Source organism: Ursus americanus, chromosome 3 (genome assembly GCF_024610735.1).
Source record: "Ursus americanus isolate L20-20 chromosome 3, mUrsAme1.1.p, whole genome shotgun sequence".
NCBI lineage: Eukaryota > Metazoa > Chordata > Mammalia > Carnivora > Ursidae > Ursus > Ursus americanus.
The window spans coordinates 102,384,753-102,407,164 of record NC_142129.1 but is presented as its reverse complement, the minus strand read 5'-3'; the positions used below and the strand labels follow the sequence as shown (position 1 = coordinate 102,407,164).

General features: G+C 44.4%; 1 protein-coding gene across 2 annotated transcripts in view; it reads left to right on the top strand.

Annotated features, from left to right (window-relative positions):
* VOPP1 (VOPP1 WW domain binding protein) overlaps positions 1 to 22,412 on the top strand; it is a 115,315-nt gene that overhangs the window by 23,719 nt on the left and 69,184 nt on the right. The window lies entirely within an intron of this gene.

The following is a 22,412-nucleotide window of genomic DNA, read 5'->3' as shown; positions in this document are numbered from 1 at the left end:
GTTTTATGTTTTCAGTCATACCAGGGTGTAACTGTGCCTGTGTTTATCTCTGGGTGGATTCAGTTATGCACGCTAGCCAGAAGGGGTGGCGACGGGGCAGGAAAGAATACACTTCCCTTTCCCCAACTGGTACACCTTTGACTGTGCCCAGGCCTGACTGCTTTGTGTTAGGGGTGGTGGGACACTGTCCGGGAACCGCGGGTTCTTCCACGTCGCAGCACCAGGGGCTGGAATGGTCCAGAAGGATGCCCGTCCTGATGACAGCATTTCTCTCCCAACCTGCTCTCACCTCGTACCCTCTTCTTTGATAGAAGTAGTGATCTTGGGTAATGTTGACTGTAAGTGGTTTTTGCTGTAAGCAACAAGTTGATTCTATTTTTCTAAATTATTTTTTTTATTTTTAAGGACATAATATATTAATATATATTGGAAAGGTTAATAGGGTCAGAGTTTAAAACTAAAAATAACAGCTCCTTCATACTTTTGTTGTTATGGTCTGCTTCTCAAAGGCAACCATTTTCAACCTTTTTAGCTGGTTCTTTTAATATTTGCCTTCAAATTTTAAAACAATACGCATATATCCAGCTCTTGATTCCGTGGTGTTAGACGTTACCTGCTCCACGTCTCTTCCTCTCTCTTCTCAGTGTGCTTGGTTACGTCGACACACACACAACACTATGTATATACATGTAGAATTCAGTTAAGTCTGTACTCAGAATCCTCATTATTATGACTGTTTATTTTATTTTTTTTTTTTTGAAGATTTTATTTATTTATTTGACAGAGAGGCAGCCAGCGAGAGAGGGAACACAAGCAGGGGGAGTGGGAGAGGAAGAAGCAGGCTCCCAGCGGACGAGCCCGATGTGGGACTTGATCCCAGAACGCCGGGATCACGCCCTGAGCCGAAGGCAGACGCTTAACGACTGCACTACCCAGGCGCCCCTATTATGACTGTTTAAATGTTGCTGACTGTTGCCATATAGAATACTAATATTTCACTTCTTTTATTGCACGGCCTTTTTGATTTTCCTTGAGTTCAAGCTGGCCTCGTGTTTTCATTAGCTTAGTTTATGTTGAATGTTTGGCGGAGTTCCCAAGGTCTCCACCAGCTCTATAGAACTCAGGAAAAATTTCCAGAGTTAAGTATCAGATTACACCTGTCAGTCCTAGCTACCTCCTCGGAAGGTTCTCCTGGAACCCTCCATTCTCCTGTGCCCATCATGACTGTTCTCCCTGGAAGACCGGAAGGAAAATTTTCATCACATTCCAATATCAGAAAGACTATTCTCTTGAGAAAGACTGTGTCTTCTCTGAACTTTTTTCCATCTGATGGTCCTGCCGTATTGTGGCTCACCATGTTTCTGTGTGTTGGCCTCTGAGAGCTGAGGGCGGCCGTCTCCTCCCCCTGCACCGCCCCAAACTGACAACACCACGCCATTTTGTATATTTGTTTTATTCCAGTTTGATCATACTTTCCTCCCCTTGTTCCTTTTCATTCAGCTGTCATCTTTCTAAAAATGAATTTTACAAATCAACACAAATTCATAAAGGGAAATTTTTCTTGTAATTTTGAAAACCGCCTTATTGAGATGTAATTCACATACCATACACTTTGCACATTTAAAATGTACAGCCCAATATATTTTAGTATTCATAGTGTTATGCAGTCATCACCATGATCTAAATTTAGAATATTGTTCATGTCCTAAAAACCCATACCCATTAGCAGTCTCTCCCCATTCTGCCCCACCTCTCACCAGCCCTCAGCAACCACTAATCCTCTTTCTCTCTATATAAATTTCCTCATTCTGGTCAAGTTGTATAAACTGAGTCAGGTGACACATGGTCTCTTGTGGTTGGCTTCTTCCCTGTTACAACACGTGTCTTACCTCACTGCAGTACGTTGGAGTTGATTCCGTTATTGGCTATCATGAATGACGCTGCTACGGACATTTGGGTATGTTATAATTTCTCTTGGGTGTATATACCTAGGAGTGAAATTGCTGAGGCATATGGTAACTCTGTTTAGCCTTTGAGGAGCAGCCAGACACTTTGTGAGAGCGGCTTACTCTTTTATATCCTCACCAGCAGTGTATGAGGGCTCTAATTTCTCACACCCTCACGCTCTCGTCACTGGCTGTCTTCTCCCACGTAGCCCTGCTAGCGAGTGTGGCGTGCTATCGCACTGTGGTTTCCACCTGCTCTCCCCTAATGACTCATGCCACTGAGTGTCTTTTCATGTGCTTATTGGCCTTTGTATATCTTCTTTGAGAAATGTCCATTCAAATCCTTTGCCTATTAAAATATAATATCTTTATCGATGTATAATTCACATACATACAATTCACCTATCGAAAGTGTACCATTCAGTGGTTTTTAATATAATCGCAGAGTTCTGCAAGAATCACTACAGTCACTTTAAGAACATTTTCATCACTACCCCCCAAAAAAACCCCGTAGCCATTAGGAGTCATTCCTTTGTTGTTGTTGTTGTTTTTTATAATAATTTTTTTTATTATATTATGTTAGTCACCATACAGTACTGTAAGGAGTCATTCCTTTGGGTTGTGTTTTTATTATTGAGTTTTAAGACTTCTTTATACAAATTCCTTATCAGCCTTATGATTGGTAAATATTCTCTCCCATTCTGTGGGTTGCCCTTTTACTTTCTTGGTGGTATCTTTCCAGCATAACAGTTTTAAATCTTGATGTAGTCCAATTTATAATTTATTTATTTATTTGGTACTTTGTTTTTGGTGGTGTGTTTTTTTCCCTTGTATCTTTAATTGGTATTTGTTTCTGTAAGCCTCCTCAGACCCTTTTTGAGATCTAAGTCAGACATAAAAATAAATAGCACAAAGTTATGTAACAGTGGCTTCTGTCTTGGTGGGGAACTCGGGTAAATGGAGCCTTTTCTGTGTCTAGAGGGATTAGTAGCCTTCAGTCAGTCTTCCTTTATATATATATATATATATATATGTGTGTGTGTGTGTGTGTGTGTGTGTGTATATATATATGTGTGTGTGTATATATATATATATATATATATTTTTTTTTAATTTTCTTGACTCAGATAGGCATCAGGCTGGGCAACTGGTAGATCACAGAACAAAGCTAATCCTCGAGGCTGATGAACGACAGAACCGGAGCGATGTCGACGGCCACTCCCCAGCACCGTCTCACCAGGCCTCATCCCTGACGTGGGGTCATTTCACTCCTACTCCGAGCGGGGCTGAGGGACACTAAAGACACGGTCCGCTCAGCATACAAATTCTGGGCCAAACATAAGGACAGAATGAGGATTCATTGATGTACCTATTTACTATTGTGTATGTTCAGCGAGTCATTAGTTGTGTGTAACACCCAGTGCTCATCACAACACATTTGTCTCATGAGCTTCATAGAAGTTTGTTAGCTAGCGAGGGAATGTCGCCGGCATTTACACCATTATTTCTGTGAGAGAATGGACCCTCAATTTTAAATCACCAATTTGGAAATAGAGTTTTGAAATGTGATTTGTTTCTAAATTGGGGTATACCTGTGTTAATTCATTAGTGTTCTTTTCAGTAGCTTTTCCATCACATGGGGGACTGTGTGTGTGTGTGCACACGCAGTTTTTTGTGATGTGTGTATTTATGTGTGTATAATGGTGCGTATCCATTTACCCACATAGTTGGTTCAGCAAGCACTTACTGAGCCTGCCTACAGCTGCTGCTGCCCCAGGACCGTGGCTGGAAGGCAGAATACCAAGACCTATGTCCTTCAAGACCTCAAAGTCTGTTGTGGGAGAACCTGAACTCTGCCCATGCAGGGTCTGCTGTAAGCAGTGGTTCTCACTCATAACGGCGCTGATTACCCAGTTGTGAATCACTCAGAGCCTTTGTTTGTCTTCCTTTTGGCCATTTCACAGCTCATTAGTTTTAAGGATGGGTGGAGAGAGAGGAATGGGGAGAAACTAAATTCAGTTTTTTGAAGCTTTGTTGTAAAGGGGTGGATACCAATTGAAATGGCATTCTTAAATTATCTGGGGATCTCATCTATGTTGATCTTGCTCTTTATTTTTATAGATAATTGATGGTTTTAATTTTTTAAACAAAATGAATGTGTGTATATGGTAAAAAGGGTATTAGCAGAAGAAGGGAAGAATGAAGGGGGGGTAAACAGAAGGGGGAATGAACCATGACAGACTATGGACTCTGGGAAACAAACTGAGGGCTTCAGAGGGGAGGGAGGTGGGGATTGGGATAGGCCGGTGATGGGTATTAAGGAGGGCACGTACTGCATGGTGCACTGGGTGTTATACGCAAGTAATGAATCATGGAACATTGCATCAAAAACTAGGGATGTACCATATGGTGACTAACATAACAAAATAAAAATTATTAAAAAAAAAAAAGAAGAAGGGGTGACCAGGTTATCTGCAATCTTCCCCAGTCTCTGTGCTCTGCTTAGTTCACCCCAGAAGTGGCCAAACTATGGAAAGAGCCCAAATGTCTGTCAACTGAAGAATGGACAAAGAAGATGTGGTATATATATGCAATGGGTATTACTCAACTATCAAAGGAATGAAATCTCGCCATTTGCAATGGTGTGGATGGAACTAGAGTGTATTATGTTAAGTGAAATAAGTCAGGCAGAGAAAGACAAATACAATACGATTTCAATCATATGTGGAATTTAAGAAACAAAACAGATGAACATATGGGAAGGAGAAAAAAGAGAGAGAGAAGGAAACACACCATAAGAGACTCTTTATGATAGAGAACAAACTGAGGTTTGATGGAAGGATATGGGTGGGGGATGGGCTAGATGGGTGATGGGTATTAAGGAGGGCACTTGTGATGTTGAGCACTGTGTTGAATCACTAAATCTAAATTCTATTCCTGAAAACAATATTACACTATATGTTAACTAACTAGAATTTAAATAAAAACTGGGGGGAAAAAGGGTATTAGCAGAAGGTGAGGGCTTCCCTTCTCCCTATTACTTCCCCAACCATTGACCTTCTCTGCACAGGGAGCTGCTATTAGTCTCTTTTGCAGCCCTCTGAATTTTTATTATCTGATTTATATACTTAGATACTTTGTTAAAAGTACACAGATCGTATTAGACACAGTGTTCTGCAGCTTGTTTCTTCTTTTTTTCTTAAGAGATCTTTCTTAGAGATATTTCTGTATCAGTGTGTATAAACCCACTGCATTCCCCTTAGAATCACAGAGTGCTCCTTTATGTGAATGATGATGACTCATTTAATCAGCTCTCTTCTGATGGACATTTAGGTAGTTTCTAGCTTTTTGCTGTTACACACAGTGCCCTGTGAAACTTTTGGACAAGCGTCTATCTCATGCTTTTTTGCAAGTTTGCATTAATGGATCATTATGTATGTCATTAAACCGCGGAAGGTCATAGTTTACAATGATTTCCAGCTGGCTGTGGGATTGTGAGGGTTCGGATGGTCGTGTGATTGGGTGCAGCCTGGTAGGACAGGCTCATCCTCAGATTTTGAGAAAATACTTGAGCATAAGTTAGAAAAGGAATGAAATAGGGGCATCTGGGAGGCTCAGTCAGTTGAGCATCCCGCTCTTGATTTTGGCCCAGGTCATGATCTCAGGGTCGTGAGGTCCGCACTAGGTGTGGAGCCTGCTTAAGATTCTCTCTCTCCCTCTCCCCTCTTCTTCCCCTTGGCCCCCCCGCCCCGCATGTGTGCTCATTCTCTCTTTGAAAAAAAAAAAAAGGAAAGAAAAAGACCCAAATATATTGTCCATTTCAGGGTGTTGAACTTATTCTTTGCATCTTTGTATTACTCTGGAGGCTAGATGGCTCATGACTCAGTTTTGCTTGGACGTGGAGACAGAAGGAAGGACCAGTGTAGCATGGTTAGAGAAGATATTCCAAGTAGGAAACAGGTAGCTGTCTGAAGTGCCGATTGCATAAGAAATAGCATTTGTGAATAGCACCTACCCATTCCAGTTTGTATTAATAGATTTTTCAATAGTTTATGTTCTAGAAACACTTTTACGGTAAGCAGGTCCTGGAGACAGGATCTCTAGATTAGCAATAAAGTCTCCACCATATCAGCTGAAGAAGAGAGGTGTCTTGAAGCTGAGAGGTCTGAGGGCAGCCGAGGGGGAGGGGGAGGCAGAAGGCAGGGGGTATGACTAAGTTAGACTGGAGCTGATGTTTGGGTCCGGCTCTAGGAGCTTCCATGCTCACTCTGAGCTGCGGTTTCCCAAGTGGGGCCCTCTTAGCCTCCTCATTGGCTTGTGGAAGGGAGCTAAGGAGAGCTGTGAAGGATGGGGGCGATCACTGCTCTGATGTACCCAAGCCTCCACCCAGGACCTGGTAGAGCCCTCAGCACTTACTGGTACTTACTGAGTGGATTCTAGGAGAGTGAACTTTGGTGGGTGGTTTGAAGAAGGACTCGTTGGGAGATTATTGTTTCTTAATGGCTTGGGAGAGCAGGGGCAGCCCCATTTTTTGTGCCTTTACAAAACGTTGTATCCTCATTGAATCCTTATACCGTCAGTGAGGTAGATATTATTGTCTCTATTTGATGGATGAGCATATTACCATGGTTTTATTTATGATCGTTCTGTAACTGGTTTCATTCCCGTGACCCATCAATGGCAGGTGGCTGTGGGCCAGCTGTTCACTGCTCCTTCGCTCTGTGCCCGTCGTGGCAGCCAGTGCAGCGCTGAACTGAACAGGGTATTCTCACATGGTCAGGTGGTTGGGCTGACGGTTGAACTGAAGCCTGGCTTAAAGCTTGGGCTCCAGAAAGGGGAGCATCGTAGCGGGTGTTGTCTGTTTTCTTCCTGAAAGCTCCAGGGCGGAGTTACTTTGTCTGACTGACATGCCTCCACTTGCTCAAAAGTCTGAAAGGTGTGGGGCACCTGGTGCCTCAGTTGGTTAAGCACCTCTTGATTTTGGCTCAGGTCATGATCTCAGGGTCCTGGGATTGAGTCCCGTGTTGGGGTTCACACTTGGCAGGGAGTCTGCTGGAGGATTTCTCTCCCTCTGCCCCCCCCTTGCTTGCACGCGCTCTCGCTCTCTCAAATAATAAATCCTTAAAAAAAAAAAAAAAAGCCTAATAGCTGTTATCTACTGGGTGTGGTTCATGTAGATTTTCTCCTAGTAAAAACATCCCTGGCTGTGACATGGGAGCTAACGTGCCTATGGAGAGGAGAGACTTACGTGAGATGCTTGGCTCAATCTTTCCTGACACAGCTGAGCGCGCAGGATGAAAAGCATGGGTTTGGCCTGACAAAACCAGCAGAAGCTCGTCAGAGCAGAGAACAGAGTATCAGAGCCTATCAGTATCAATTATTAGCAGCCTTTCCACATAGGTCCTGCTTGGTCTGGAGGAGGGGTTCTTACAGTCCTGCCCGCTTAGATAATTAGACAGGCTCCTTGGTGAAGCATCGACATTCAGTCGACTGCCAGCCCCTTCCCTCCAGAAGCTTCTGACTAGAGTTTCTGTTGAACCGTCCAAAGTTCTTAGACATACCTTTAACTCTGGGTTTGCGGCCAGGCAGGCCCCACCTTCCTCCTTCCCTCAGGTCTGCTCCAAGAGCTATGGATTTCACACTGTCTGAATTTTATTCTGTTCACTTTCTGTTAAAACTCTGGGTAGTTATGGTGAGTTTCCTGTCCTGCTGAGAGTGAGGCTGGGGTCTGTGTTAATCCAGATGGGTAGTGCACACCCTCTCCATGTGGCTGATGCCCGGCCCCTGCTACCACTCTCTCCAGTGTTCCTCGACTACCGGTGCTCTGTTTCTCCATCTTTACTCTGCCACATGTCATATGATTTCCATCATTCTTTCTCTTTTCACTGTCATGAAAACTTTGAGGGACAGTATGGCGTTTTATCCGTCCTCGTTTCCCTCAGCCCCTCCCAGAGCACGAGGTGCTTTCTGAGTTCTCTGTCCTTGCTACCTTCAATCTTGCCTGGCTGGCTCTTAATTGGAAAGCAAGCAGGGAGAGTTTCCAAACTACCATCTCTAGTCAAAGCAAATAAAACTTTTGAGCAGCCAGAGGAAGACGAGGCAAGCGTTTCCTGAACACCCACCCTGAGCCAGAACCTGGAGGTAACAGGGTGAACAAGGCAGGACCCTGAACTTCAGAGGTTCCTGGTCTGCGAGAGGAGAGGCCAGACCCTGCACAAGTGGGTGGGCAAGAGTGTGAAACAGTGCACCGTCACCAGGGAAAGAGCGCAGGCTCTTGGACACAGTCTCCCCCTGGCTGCAGGATGGTGGCCACAAAGGGACAGCCCCTTTCTGATCGGACCACAGGCTGTACAGGGCTAACCACGCCTCCTGGCTCAGCGGCCTGCCCATTTGTACAGCATTTTAGGACCCAATAAGGAGTCATGCATATGACAATCCTTGAATGCCCAAGTGCTTAGTGTTTTATTAAATTTCAGTCATAGACCCAAGGAGAATAAATAACATTTCCTTTTCATCCAAGCCCCAAATGATGGGAACTCCAGGGAAGAGCGCTGCAGCAGGAGATAAAGAAGACCTCGGCTTGCGTCAGGAGCTCCCACGCTAGAGGCGGGTGGCTGGAAAGTGCTGAGGAGGGAGCAGAGACGGAGGCACTGGTGAATTAGGGGCATGGCCAGGCTGCAGCAGGACCTTCCCTGCGAGTCTAGCGTTTAATCTGCCCGTGAGGCATGCTCAGGGTTCTACCAGAAGCTTGAGCTGTAGGAGCTCCACCAGGTCTCTGTCTGTGTGGTGGAGCCCTATATAGGATAAATTGTATTTGAAAGAAAGGGGCTTGTGACCTCAAGAAAAAAAGTGAAAGAAACTAATAAATGGGGAGCCACCGGAGCTCTCAAAGCCAGGACTTGATGTGCTGTGTGAGGTTCTCTTGGGTGGTCTTTAGCAGAGCGCTGCGTAGCCCCCTGAGCATTATCAAGTCTCACGAGGAGTGAGGGAGGCGAGTACCATGTCAGCAGCCCCTCAGCCAGGCCTTCTGAAGCGTGGAAGGTTGCATGGGCTGTTGAGGCGGTGGAGTGGCCCTGGAGTCTGCCCAGCCTGGAGCTCTGCTCTCCTGTCTCCACTGGTCTCCACCTGCATCCTCCTCATCCTCTTCCTCCCCCACAGGAAAGCCTGCACACTCTTTCCGCTCGCCTCCTGGCCTCGATTGCCACCAAGGAGAGAGGTGCGGAGGGGGGTGGGGTGGGGGGTGTGGGGGACAGAGCTTGGCGACCACGTGGGGTGGAGTGGGAAGAAGAGGAGGGGCGGGAACAGCATTTGGCTGATGTGCCGTGGTGGGCAGCAGGGCTGTTCTTGGACAGAGGGAGCCCAGGGGTGGGGGAATAGGCAGAGGCTGTCTATCCTGGGTGTCTGAGTCTCACAGTCCCACAGGCACACGGTCAAGATGCCAGGTGGCAGCTGGAGAAAGGTCCCTGGCTTGTGACAGAGTCCCGCACAGAACTGTGTTCTGGCATCTTGTTGTGGTCAAGACACCTGCAAGAGGGCTACCGTGGAGAACTGTGGGGGTCATTAAGTCAGAAATGGGGTAACTGCAGAGTAGCTCAAAAGCAGAAACCCAGTCAGGCTCCGAATGAGGGAGACAGAGATGCCACCAACCGGGGTAAAGCTGTAGCAGCCCCGGCTTCCCAAACACAGCTGCTCCCCGTGGTAAGTGAGAATTGGCACATGCTGCTCTGCCCATCACAGGACCGTGCCCTTGCCGAGAGAAGGGTTTAGAAAATTACGGATGAGAAATGAAGCCAAGACAGACCAGTGGAGTTTAGATATTTGAACTAGAAAACCCAGAGACTGTCTGTGTGCTGCATGTTTGTAGAATGTTTTTTGCCATTTGCTTGCATTTGATTTTTCATTGTGCTACTGTGTGGTGTTCCTTTTCTTTCTCCCTCCCCCACGGACCCTCCCAAAGAACCCCACACAAAATGATTTCTGTCATAGATTTTAAAAAACAGGACATGGTGACAGCTATTAGAAATGATAGGTGACAGAGTTAGGAGACAGAGCTATGAAAAATTTGCTGATATTCTTCCAGAAATGTGATGTTTTGGATGGAATGCCATTGCTGTCTGCAGCACTTAAAACAGAGTCGTTTTCCTCTGAGACCAGAGTTCTGCCGTTCTCCTTCCTATTTTCATTCATCCCCCACCCCACCCCACATACTCAGCAGGAGAGAAGGTAAGGAAGAAAATTCTGGGAGGTTCCAGGTACCCAAAAACGGAGCATCAAGGGCTGAGGTCAAAATGCTGAACACATGAATTGAGTGTGGCTGGAGGTTAAAGGTACGTAAGGCAGGTCCCTCAGACCATGTCACCGGGGACTGTGTCAGGGGCACGTTCCTTTCATTCTGGGAACACGCGTAGTACATACCCTGTGCGTGCCAAGCGGTGTGGTCACATTAGGGAGCCAAACAGGAGTCACGCTGATCTGTGCCTGCCTTTGTGTTCAGGAGAATAAGGGGTGGGGAGCCCCAGTTAACAGCCAATTACTGAACTCAGTGTAATCACAAAGGAAAAGTCCAGAATGTATAAATGGTAGGGTCAGACTGTACTGGGGGCGGACTTAGGAAGAAATTCATATTTAAGTTGAGACCTGAAGGGTGAGTAGCTGTGAGGTGAAATTGCGGTGGGTGCTGGGGGTTAACGTGGGGCTGCAGCGGTAAGTTGAAGGCCCAGGGAGCTATGGTGCAGGACTTTCTGGGGACGAAGAATGGGCTGGAAGTGCTTGGTTTGAGATGAGGCCTAAGTCGTACTGCCTTTTGAATGTGGGCGGCCCCACAGCTGTCCAGCCGCTCACTGTTGAGCCAAATCTCTGCTCTTTTTAGGCTCTTGTGCTCCTTACAGTTAGAATCCAGACTTTGAGCAATTTATTCGTTAGCTTTTTGCTCTTGAAGCTGCTGTGCTTATTAATATTTCTAGGCATTTTTGTCAACAACAGGTAAGAAGTTGATGTTTTCTCATTAGTCTGATGGTTAAGTTTCGGATCTGCTGGCGAAGATTGAGGCCCAACTGGAGGAGAGTGGCCTTTTTAAGTGTACGTTTGTGATCTGTTTGTGGTGAGGTTGGAAACCACGGACTTTCCACTGTCAGTCGCTCCGTGAGCAATGTCGCATCCGAGCAGGGTGCCCACGCTGCAGGTCAGGTGGGTGCCGAGCTGACCTGCTGACTTTCTCATAATCTAGCGCTCCTTCTCTGTAGTTACCTTGCAAGGGGAGACCTTCCTGGATGAGGCCCTGAGGGAGAGGATCCGAAGGCTTCCTCTCTATTCATAGGCGTTTGTTTTCGAATTGGGCCCATAACTAAGGTTGATTCTATTCACTTGTTGCCAGCAGATAACAGTAGCTCTACTATTTCCATCTGTTATCACTGCGTTCAGACTGTTCTAATTACATCCCCCAGTCATCAGTTTTTGAATGAATGATGTTTTGTGGCATTTGGAGAATCTGTCCCAGGAACTGTTTCGGCTGCAGCTTGTGGATTCACTTTCTGCTGTTCTGTGCTGTCAAGTAGCACCTTTAAGTATTTTTAGCACGAAGAGCGCTTCCTAAGGGGCACCCAGGGGCTCAGTCAGTGAAGCGTCTGCCTTGGGCTCAGCGTGTGCCGCCGGAATCCCAGGATCGAGCCCCGCATTGGGCTCCCTGCTCAGCGGGGAGTCTGCTTCTTCCTCTGCCCCTCACCCACTCATGTTCTCTCTCTCTCTCTCATAAATAAATGAATCTTAAACAAACAAACAAACACTTTCTGAGCGTGAAAGTGGCTGGTTTGCCCCCTGGAGAGGCTTTGGGCTCCTTTGGTTTGCAATTGTTCCTGGCGGGTTGGCCAAGTCTGGCAAAGTTGCTAAGGGCCCATGTCTTTTATTTTGCTCTTGGAGATGCAGTAAAGGACAATGCTGACTGAGGGCTTGGGGCGGGGGGGGGCTAGCCCGGTGATGGGTAGTAAGGAGGGCATGTATTGCATGGAGCACTGGGTATTATACACAAACAATGAATCATGGAACTTTACATCGAAAACTAAGGATGTACTGTATGGTGACTAACATAACATAATAAAAAATTATTATTTAAAAAATAAATAAAATAAATAAATTAATAAAAAAAAAGGATAGTGCTGAGAGTTGAGGGGTGTCTTGAGGTATAATTTCTAATAACTCAGAAAGTTTATTTTGGGAGGATGCAAGTGGGGTCTTACATGTGGTTTCAGGCGTCATTTTAGTTTTCTTCTAGGCAGTGAAATAACTCGTTCTGGCTCCCTGTGAGAGATGTGACAGACATAACAAAGAACGGGATTATGAATTATTGTGGCACAGAAAATTGTGACATCTGTACCCTGCCAGAAAAAACGCACAGACATTAGAAAGCTGCAGACTTTATTCAGACCCCACTTTTCTGCTCATTTCCTGTGTGACCTGGCCAGGCTAAGTCAGCTGTCTGAGACCTTCATTTCCTCCCTCGTAAGGATGCGTACTGCCTTCCTGTCGTGGCTGTTACGCTGTTGGGTGAGGCTGCATATGAAGAGTAGCGGGAGGGTCACAGGCATCGCGTAAGCGGCAGCTGGACTGAAGACGCGCTCTGCCCCGTTAGTCGCAGGGAAACGCCAGCAGAAACCACAACAGGTTAGTCCAGTGTCTGATGGGTGAGATCGACAAGGCAGATCATAGGCCTGTTGGGAGAGGATGGGGAGCGGCTGGAGCTCACACGCAGCAGGCGCGAATGGAGGACAGCTCAGCTGTGAAGGAGATGTGTGGGGATTCCTCCAGAAGCTAAACACTGAGTCACCATACGGCTGGCACTTCCACTCCTGGGTATGCACCCAAGGAATAAAGACACGTCCACAGAAGGAGCTGCACGCAAATACTCATGGCACCTTGTTCACCAGAGCCCCAACGAGGAGCCAGCCAGGTGGACGGGGAAACGTGGTGCAGCCCCTCAATGAACAGTATCAGCACTCACAGTGGGTGAACTGCTGATACAGTCAACAACTAGATGGACAGAATCCAGACATAAAGCACGTAGAGTATGATTTCATGTAGTTGAACCTTGTAGAAAAGGCAAGACAAAGGTAAAGGTCTGGTCAGTGTTGCCTGGGGCTGGGTTGGGAGCTAGAATTGACTGCAGAGGGAAAGAGAGAACATTTCGGGGTGATGGAAGCATTCTAAAAACTGTTTGGTGGTGTTGAATGCACAAGGTATATAAATTTCTAAAAACTGGCCAAACTGTGCATTGAAAAAGGGTGACTTTTATGGTGGTGATACCATGATTTATACTAAGAAATATGTGTTTGGTGGTCATCCCAGTAAAGGCATCTGTTGTTACATTAATGACCTGACTTTTGGAGAGCACCTAAGGATGGGGAGGTTGCTTCACTGGAGACCCAACCATATAATGAGAGGGTTGGAATTTTCAGGCCTTCCCCTGATTCCCCAGGAGGGGAAAGGGGCTGGGGGTTGCATGATTCACCAGTGGTAGATTTAGTCACTGATGCCTATGTGATGAAGACTCCATAAAAACCCAAAAGGACTGGGTTCTTCAGAGAACTTCTGGGTTGGTGAACACACAGAGATTTGGGGAGAGGTCATGGAAGCCTCACACCCTTTCCTTTTATCTTGCCCTGTGCATCTTTTCCATCTGGCTGTTCCTGAGTTATATCTTTATATAATAAACCAGCGATCTAGTGAGTAAAATGGTCTATGGGCCATTATAGCAAATTAATGGCACCTGAGGAGGGGTTATGGGAACGTCTGATCCATAGCCAGTAGAACAGAAGCCCAAGTGACAAGGGGGAAGGGGGGAGGGGCACTCTTGTAGGACTGAGTGCTTAACCTGTATGATCTAATGCTGTCTCCTGGTACATAGTGTCAGAACTGAGTTAAGCTGTAGGACACCCAGCTGGTATCACCGAGTCACTTGGTGGTGTGGGGAAAACCCCCACACATCTGCTGTCAGAAGTGTTGTGAGTATGGTAGTCATGTGACAGTAACGGAGAGACATAGGAGTGTAAGTTTTCCAACATAATGGTATACAAATTTAACCTCATATTGAGCTAGAACTTGGATCCCATGACTGTCTCATAAATTATACTTTATGTTGATAACCGTTTTAAAAAATAGCATGGTTTTCAGAACTCTTATGTTCAAATGGCATGACTAGGAATGCCTGTGCGCTGAAGCATTTCGAGTCTTTCAGTGGATCCCATTTTTACACTAATTTAGGACTCATGTGCCCCTTGCATCATGCCACAACCACTTCTGATTATTGCTAGAAGAATTTAAGGCTCCGGTAAAGAGATTTTTGCAAAGTAACCTCCAAAAAAATCACACTGTCCCAAAATAACACTGTAAATTTAAGCTCGTATTGTCCCATTTTTTCCTATAAATACATACTTGTTTTTACATTGTTAAAATTAAACTTATGTAATGTGCTTTTTTTTTTTTTAAGATTTTATTTATTTATTTGACAGAGATAGAGACAGCCAGCGAGAGAGGGAACACAAGCAGGGGGAGTGGGAGAGGAAGAAGCAGGCTCCCAACGGAGGAGCCCGATGTGGGGCCCGATCCCATAACGCCAGGATCACGCCCTGAGCCAAAGGCAGACGCCTAACCGCTGTGCCACCCAGGCGCCCCTAAACTTATGTAATGTGTTTTAAAATGACTGCATAAAACAAACATTTTTCATGATCTTAAACTTTTTATAAATGGAGTTTTAATTGCTGACTGTATTTGTTTCAATACACCCTTTCTAGCCTTGTATATTATTTTTCACAAACTTTGTTCATCTGTTACTTTTTATTTAATTTGTAGTAGGATAATGTTCACTTTTGTTAACTAGTTATATTTCCTCATTTTTATTTTTATTTATTTATTTATTTTTATTATATTGTGTTAGTCACCATACAGTACATCCCCGGTTTCCGATGTAACGCTCGATGATTCATTAGTTGCGTATAACACCCAGTGCTCCACGCAATACGTGCCCTCCTTACTACCCATCACTGGCCTGTCCCATTCCCCCACCTCCCTCCCCTCTGAAGCCCTCAGTTTGTTTCCCAGAGTCCATAGTCTCTCATGGTTCATTCCCCCTTCTGTTTACTCCCCCTTTCTTCTTCCCCTTCTTCTCCTACCTATTTCCTCATTTTAAATGTCTCTTTATGCCCACTCTTCACTTCTTTATTGGGCTGTAAGTGATCTGTTATTTTTCTTTCCTTTCTTTCTTTTGTTCTCTTTCTCTTTCTTTCTTTCTTTCTTTCTTTTTATTTATTTGAGAGAAAGAGCATGAGCAGGGGGGAGAGGGAGAAGCAAACTCCCCACCAAGCAGGGGCCTGATGTGGGTGGGGCTCAATCCCAGGACCCTGGGATCATGACCTGAGCCAAAGGCAGACGCTTAACTGACTGAGCCGCCCAGGTGCCCCAGTGATCTGCTTTTTAAAGTAAAATTTAAGAAATTTAGAAACAAAATGTTCCATATAGAAATTACATAGAGAAAATGTGGAAATTTGATTACCAAAATGAATAATGAAAAAAATCCTCTCTAAGCCGCCAAAAACATAATTTATTGTCATTATTTTGGCATATGTCTTTACACACTATTTCCTTTCTACTGTGATGTATAACAACTATATGCTATCCTAGTTATGCTATTTTATTGGCTTTATTTTTCTTAGCAAAGTGCTCCCACACAATTGTATATTTTTCTAGTATCTGATGGTATATGTCTACTAATATATCTTTTGGATGAATTATAATTTTGTTAACCAAACCTTAAGTTAGGTGCATTTCAACGTTTTAATTTTTTTATTTAAATTCAATTAGCCCACATACACTACATCATTAATTTCAGATGTAATGTTCAATGATTCATCAGTTGCATATAACACCCAGTGTTCCTCGCATCCCATGCCCTCCTTAATGCCCATCACCCACTTACCCCATGCCCCCACTGACCTCCCTTTCCACAACCCTTAGTTTGTTTCTCAGAGTCAAGAATCTCTCATGGTTTGTCTCCCTTTCTGATTTCTTCCCAGTTTTCCCTCCCTTCCCCTATGATCCTCTGTGCTATTTCTTATATTCAACATATGAATGAAACCATATAGTTGTCTTTCTCTGCTTGACTTATTTCACTTAGCATAATACCCTCCAGTTCCATCGCCGTGGATGTAAATGGTGGGTATTCATCCTTTCTGCACACTGAGTAATATTCCATTGTATACATGGACCACATCTTCTTTCTCCGTTCGTCTGTTGAAGGGCATTTCGGCTTCTTCCACAGTTTGGCTGTTGTGGACATTGCTGCTATGAACATTGGGGTGCACGTGCCCCTTCTCTTCACTACGTTTGTATCTTTGGGGTAAATACCCAGTAGTGCAATGGCTGGATCATAGGGTAGCTCTATTTTTAACATCTTGAGGAACCTCTGCACTATTTTCCAGAGTGGCTGTATCAGCTTGCATTCCCACCAACAATGTAGGAGGGATCCCCTTTCTCCACATCCTCTCCAACATCTGTTGTTTCCTGTTTTGTTAATTTTAGCCATTCTGACTGGTGTAAGGTGGTATCTCAGTGTGGTTTTGATTTGAATTTCCCTGATGGCTAGTGATGTGGAGCATTTTTTCATGTGTCTGTTGGCCATTTGTATGTCTTCTTTGGAGAAATGTCTGTTCATGTTTCTGCCCATTTCTTGACTGGATTCTTTGTTTTTTTGGGTGTTGAGTTTGAGAAGTTCTTTATAGGCCTTGGAAACAGCCCTTCATCTCATTATGTCATTTGCAAAGATCTTCTCCCATTCCGTGGGTTACCTTTTAGTTTTGTTGACTACTTCCTTTGCTGTGCAGAAGCCTTTTATCTTGATGAAGTCCCCAAAGTTCATTTTTGCTTTTGTTTTCCTTGCCTTTAGAGACATGTCTTGCAAGAAGTTGCCCAGGTCAAAGAGGTTGCTATTGCCTGTATTCTCCTCTAGGATTTTCATGGATTCCTGTCTCACATTTAGGTCTTTCATGCACTTTGAGTTTATCTTTATGTATGGTGTGAGAGAGTGGTCAAGTTTCATTCTTCTGCATGTGGCTGTTCAATTTTCCCAGCACCGTTTATTGAAGAGACTGTCTTTTTTCCATTGGATGTTCTTTCCTACTTCGTTGAGGATTAGTTGACTTACAGTTGAGGGTCCATTTCTGGGCTCTCTATTCTGTTCCATTGGTCTATGTCTGTTTTTGTGCCAGTACCATGCTGTCTTGGTGATCACAGCTTTGTAGTACAGCTTGAAGTCAGGCATTGTGATGCCCCCAGCTTTGGTTTTCTTTTTTAACATTCCCCTGACTATTCAGAGTCTTTTCTGGTTCCACACAAATTTTAGGATTGTTTGTTCCAACTCTGTGAAAAATGTTAATGTTATTTTCATAGGATTGCATTGAATATGTAGATTGCTCTGGGTAACGCATTTCAAGGTTTTTGAGATGTATTGAAATATTGTCTTCCTGAGACATAATATTCCCAGCGCTTTTATGTGATATGTCTTTTCCCTCATTCCCTCATCAACAGTTGATACTAGGCTTTTTTTTTTTTTAACAGATTGGTAGCTAAAACCCTACCATTATAATTTACATTTATTTTATTACTAGTGAATTTTATCTCTTAAAATAGCTTTATTGACTGTGTTTCTTCTTTGAAGAATTGTCGTATCTGTTACTTTTTTCCTATTGGGGTTTTTATCTTTTTCTTATTGAATTATATAAGCTCTTTATTGCTTAAAGATATTAACTTTATTATATTTGAATAGTTTCTTCTATTGTCTGCCTTTTAAGTTTGGTTATTGATTAATTTTCATTTCCTGGAGATGAGGATTTTTTCCTACTTGCATGAAGGACCTTGATTAAGCTCCCCTAGCATTCTTCTGTTAAGCAGGTAAAGCTAACCAAGGAGACTTTATTCAGAATAAGTTATGAGAGTCCACAGGATTTTCCTAGGGATATGCAGCTGGGCCTGTCTGATTTGTGTCTTGTCCACACGCCCCTCGAATCTTTACAATATTAATAGATGATGCTACATCTCTAATGATTATTTGCTGGCAATGTGTGAATGGCTGATTGGTTTCTTCTGTAAGACACCAGAGGATCTTTTATTTCTGTTGTTTAAAGAGTTTCTCAGCTTTCTTTCCTTTAATAAATGATGCTTGTGAGAACCCTCATACTCTTATTTCTAAAAAATCAAGCTTTCTTGGAGATGAGATGTTCTGAAAAAGAGACTGTCCATACACCAAAGGATTAAGTAATTAGAACTTAGGAAGTTGATTTAAAGTCCAATACAGGAATTCTTACTCCTGTTTTACTCTAGCATGTTTACTCCTATTTATAATTTGAAATTCAGAGACTTGCTATCATTACCTGTTACTGCCTCCGTGAATTCTTGTTTTGCACTCAAAGTGATTATTTTTTATATTAATTTTTTATTATATTATGTTAGTCACTGTACAGTACATCCCTAGTTTTTGATGTAAAGTTCCAAAATTCACTACTTGCGTATAACACCCAGTGCACCATGCAATACGTGCCCTCCCCACCACCCATCACCAGCCTATCCCATTCCCCCACCCCACTCCCCTCTGGAGCCCTCAGTTTGTTTCCCAGAGTCCACAGTCTCTCATGGTTCATTCCCCCTTCTGATTACCCCCCCCTTCATTTTTTCCTTTCGTGAGTTCTTGCTCTGACTTCAACAAGGACTCTCCCCGCCCCTGCCTCTGTCCCTGGTCCTGAGCACCAGCCCCAGGAGCAGCCAGGAAGCTCCGTTTGTTCAGAGTCTGTGCTGAGTGTCAGCGCCCACTCTAATGGGGCTGGAACTGAATGCAGCCTAGATCCTGGGCCGGGAGTCTGAAGTTCGGCTTTGATGAATGTGAAAGCAGCACCAAGGCACAGCAGGGCATCTCTCCCCTTTGATGAAGACAGTGGTCAAATTGATCCTCCCAGGGCCTTCCTACCATTTTGAAGCAAGTTGTGGAGTTATTTGCCCAGGACACACTAATGAAATAAGTGATAAGAATTAAAAAAAAGAAAAATCCTTGCTTTCTAGGTGTCAGTGGGATTAGTTCTGGCCAGGTTGCCAGTTTGCTATTCATTTAAAGATCCTACTCCACCCCCCTTTAAACAACAGGAGGAGAAAGGGTGGAATTTCAATAAAATCCATGGTGTTTTGGATCCTTTAGTCCCTAACTCTTCACTCGCATGTGTCTCAAAGTCACAGGCAGCTTCAGTTCTCCAAGTCAACCGTTTATTATTGTGGTGCAGCCTTTCTTTTACTGTGGATTAGGAAAAGGATGTGCCATTTTATTAAACAGTGGCGCCTGGGGCCTCCTGTCAGCACAGATGGATATAGAATAATTTATGTCAGTGTGAGGATTACCGTTGGGGATTAGCCAGGATTTGTTCTTTGGGCTTATTTAGGTCCTGGCTGAATATGGATGACTATATTTAGGAGAGCTCAACGACATTTATAAATATCCTAGTCCTTGAATAATAGATCACTGGGATTCTTCCCTGACTACAGATGTCTTACAAGCCTTTCTAGGCTAAATCTTAGATTACCCTCGATTGGATTGCTCCTTACTCTACATGTTTTCTCACAATCCTGCATATCCTGCTTTGGTAATAGTTTATAAATTGTTGCTTCATGATCTCTTTGAGAAATAGATGGTTATGCTTATTATTACTTTCATTGTACACATGGAAGGGGTATTACATTGTGAATGCATGGAGGGCCTGCTCTCTGTCCAGAACCCTAGAGCGCCCTGGCTGTTGAGGGTGCCCAGTCAGTAACAGAGAGCAGCTGACCTGACCTTTCCTAACAAAGATATTTTCTGTTTCAGTAGATGATCAGTCCTTAAGAACCCATGGTAGCATCATGGCCGTAACTATGGTAGAATGGGGAGGCCTATTTTTAGGGTGGACATAACCCTGAAAAAAATTTTTTTTTTCTTAGTTTATATCCTTAGAAATTTTTTGACAGACAGGCTTGTTTATTTTAGGGTGATTTTGGAAAACTTGCCGTGCAAATGTAAGGTACTACGTACATACAGTCTTTGTTCTTAGGAGGTTTGGAAGGATTGCTTCTCTTTAGGTGACAGGTGGTCACAGTCAAATGAGCCTTGGACGTCATTTGTTGCAGAGAATTAAGAAAGCTTGATTCAGGACACACATTTGGAGATAGACTTGTTGGCTGGCTGTGAGATTCAGTGAACTATGCCCTGATCTGGCCAGGCTTTTGATGCATTCAATCTCGGTTACTTTATAAAGCCATGTTACAAATTCTGCACGGAAGGGAGTCTGTCCTGTTTTAAAAATAAAAGGCTGAGGTCCACACTGACTGGCACCATGGCTGGTATGTTCTTAGCATGAGAACTCAGCTCTCTAGGTTTTGATTCATTTTTCTTCTTTGGGACGGATCCATCCATTCCCCTCATTCCCCTTGACTGGGATGTTTTTTCCAGTGGACCCTAGCACCGTGCCTTTCTTCTGCCTCAGCCCATACCACCCCTCTGCCTGCTCATGAGGTCACTTCTGAGAGCCCACCACCATTGGGGAGTGCTCTGGAAGCTCCCCTTACTCATCCCTCACAAACCCCCATTTTGACTGTGTGTCCAAAGCTCCAGCTCTCTGGCTCCGCCCTGAATCCTAGTGCTTATGCTACATTTGGGGATTGGAATTGATAGGGTTTGCCCGTAGACTTCCACTTGGCAGAATCTGGCTCTCAACCGTGGGTCTTCCTGTCCACTTCCTGTCCTATGGAACCTAATCTTCCGTCTTACTCTCAGGCTCTTGGATTGGTGTGCAAGCTGACTTTGACCCCTGGGGTTCAGTTAACAAACATTTAGTGAAGAAGAGGTTCAACAATGAAAATTACCAGGGCTTTTTAGACCACATTCAGTGTTCGAATGTAATGAAACATGTGACTCTGTGTTCTTCCTATTAGCCAGCTATAAAATGGAATGATACCCCATTTTAACTTTAGTGAAGTGTAATATGTGTGTGTTATTACAGTGTAAACATTCCTTACAAGAAAGCTGTTGTAAAAGTCCAGCTATCAAAAATAATGAGAAGTTGCCTGGATATTTGCAAATTTCAAAAGTGTAGACTAATTTAAGTAACAATAAAATGAAACTGTGTTTTAGTGGTAGGTAGCTCAGTTCTAAAGGTGTTTTCTGTTTCAGGAAATGTGACCATAAATTTGTTTTATTTTTTAAGATTTTATTTATTTATTTGAGAGGGAGAGCAGGTGCGAGAGAGCACAAGTAGGGGGAGCGGCAGAGGGAGCCGGGAGCAGGCTCCCCACAGGAGCGTCTGGGAGTTGCTGTGCTTTCCTATAGCCTGCTGTAGTTCTGGAGTTCGTGCGCACTGCCGTAGGGTCCCCCAGAGCCATACACGCCTCTGTGTATGGCATGTCCACAGCACGCAGGCCGCTGGCGTGGAGGTCGGGGAGCGCTGCCTTACCCAGAGCCAGTCAGCCTGTTCCTGGCGACCTAGGAGCAGGGTCTGGTGTCTTGGTCTGCTTCTCTCTCTGCCGTCCTGCAGTCATAGGACAATGTGGGGAGAGCTGGGTGTCAGGGTCAAAGAAAGTGTGCCTGTCTCCAGCAGTGATGAGAATAAAGAAGAAACATTTAACATGCTACCTGGAAGAACAAGGACCCTAGTGAAATGAATTGTAATTTAGGGCAGAGACCTGAAATTGCTCTTCCTTGCCAAAATAAATTGATTTCTTCGGCTGTCTGAACTTCATTTCTTGATCTGGGCAGGAACTAACATAGTCTAAATTAAACTCATTTTCCATTAGTAAAACTGGGTCACTTCAGGCTGCCTGAGTGTGCCTCTGAGTGCCCTAAAGCACATTTTAAACAACCTAGTGTTTCACGCTCTTTTCATAACCTGTCTGAGTTAGCCGGTGTAACATAATATTTGCATTCACCTTTTCCTTGGCACTCTGCTCTGGAGTTGGGGCCTGTTTCTGAAACTTCCGTATAGCTGTCAGGAACACTGTTGCAAGAGGGCATTGGGAAAGGCAGAGGAGGGATGCCCCGGGGCTGGGGGTTGGGTGAGACAGCCCCTGCCTTGCCCACAGAAAGCTTAGTTTTCATTATGCCTTTCCTTGTTTTCCTGCAAGTAGCTTTGCACTATAATATTTTGAAGCTGTTTGTACATAGGGTCCAATGAATTGTATCATGAATGTGGGAAGTTGTGAATTAAAAAAAAATGATAGCACAAGAGAAAGAATTTCAGAAAAATCTTGCTCGGGTACCTAAGAGTGTTTCTGCTTGGAGCTCCCACTCAGCACTTGGTGCCCTTACTCTCAGTTGTTGGGGGCCTGTGAGGTGGTCAGTCCGCCAGGGTAGCATTACCCCTGCTCCGTCCTCCATGCACGTGTCAGACTTCCTTTGACAGCACCAGGGAGACT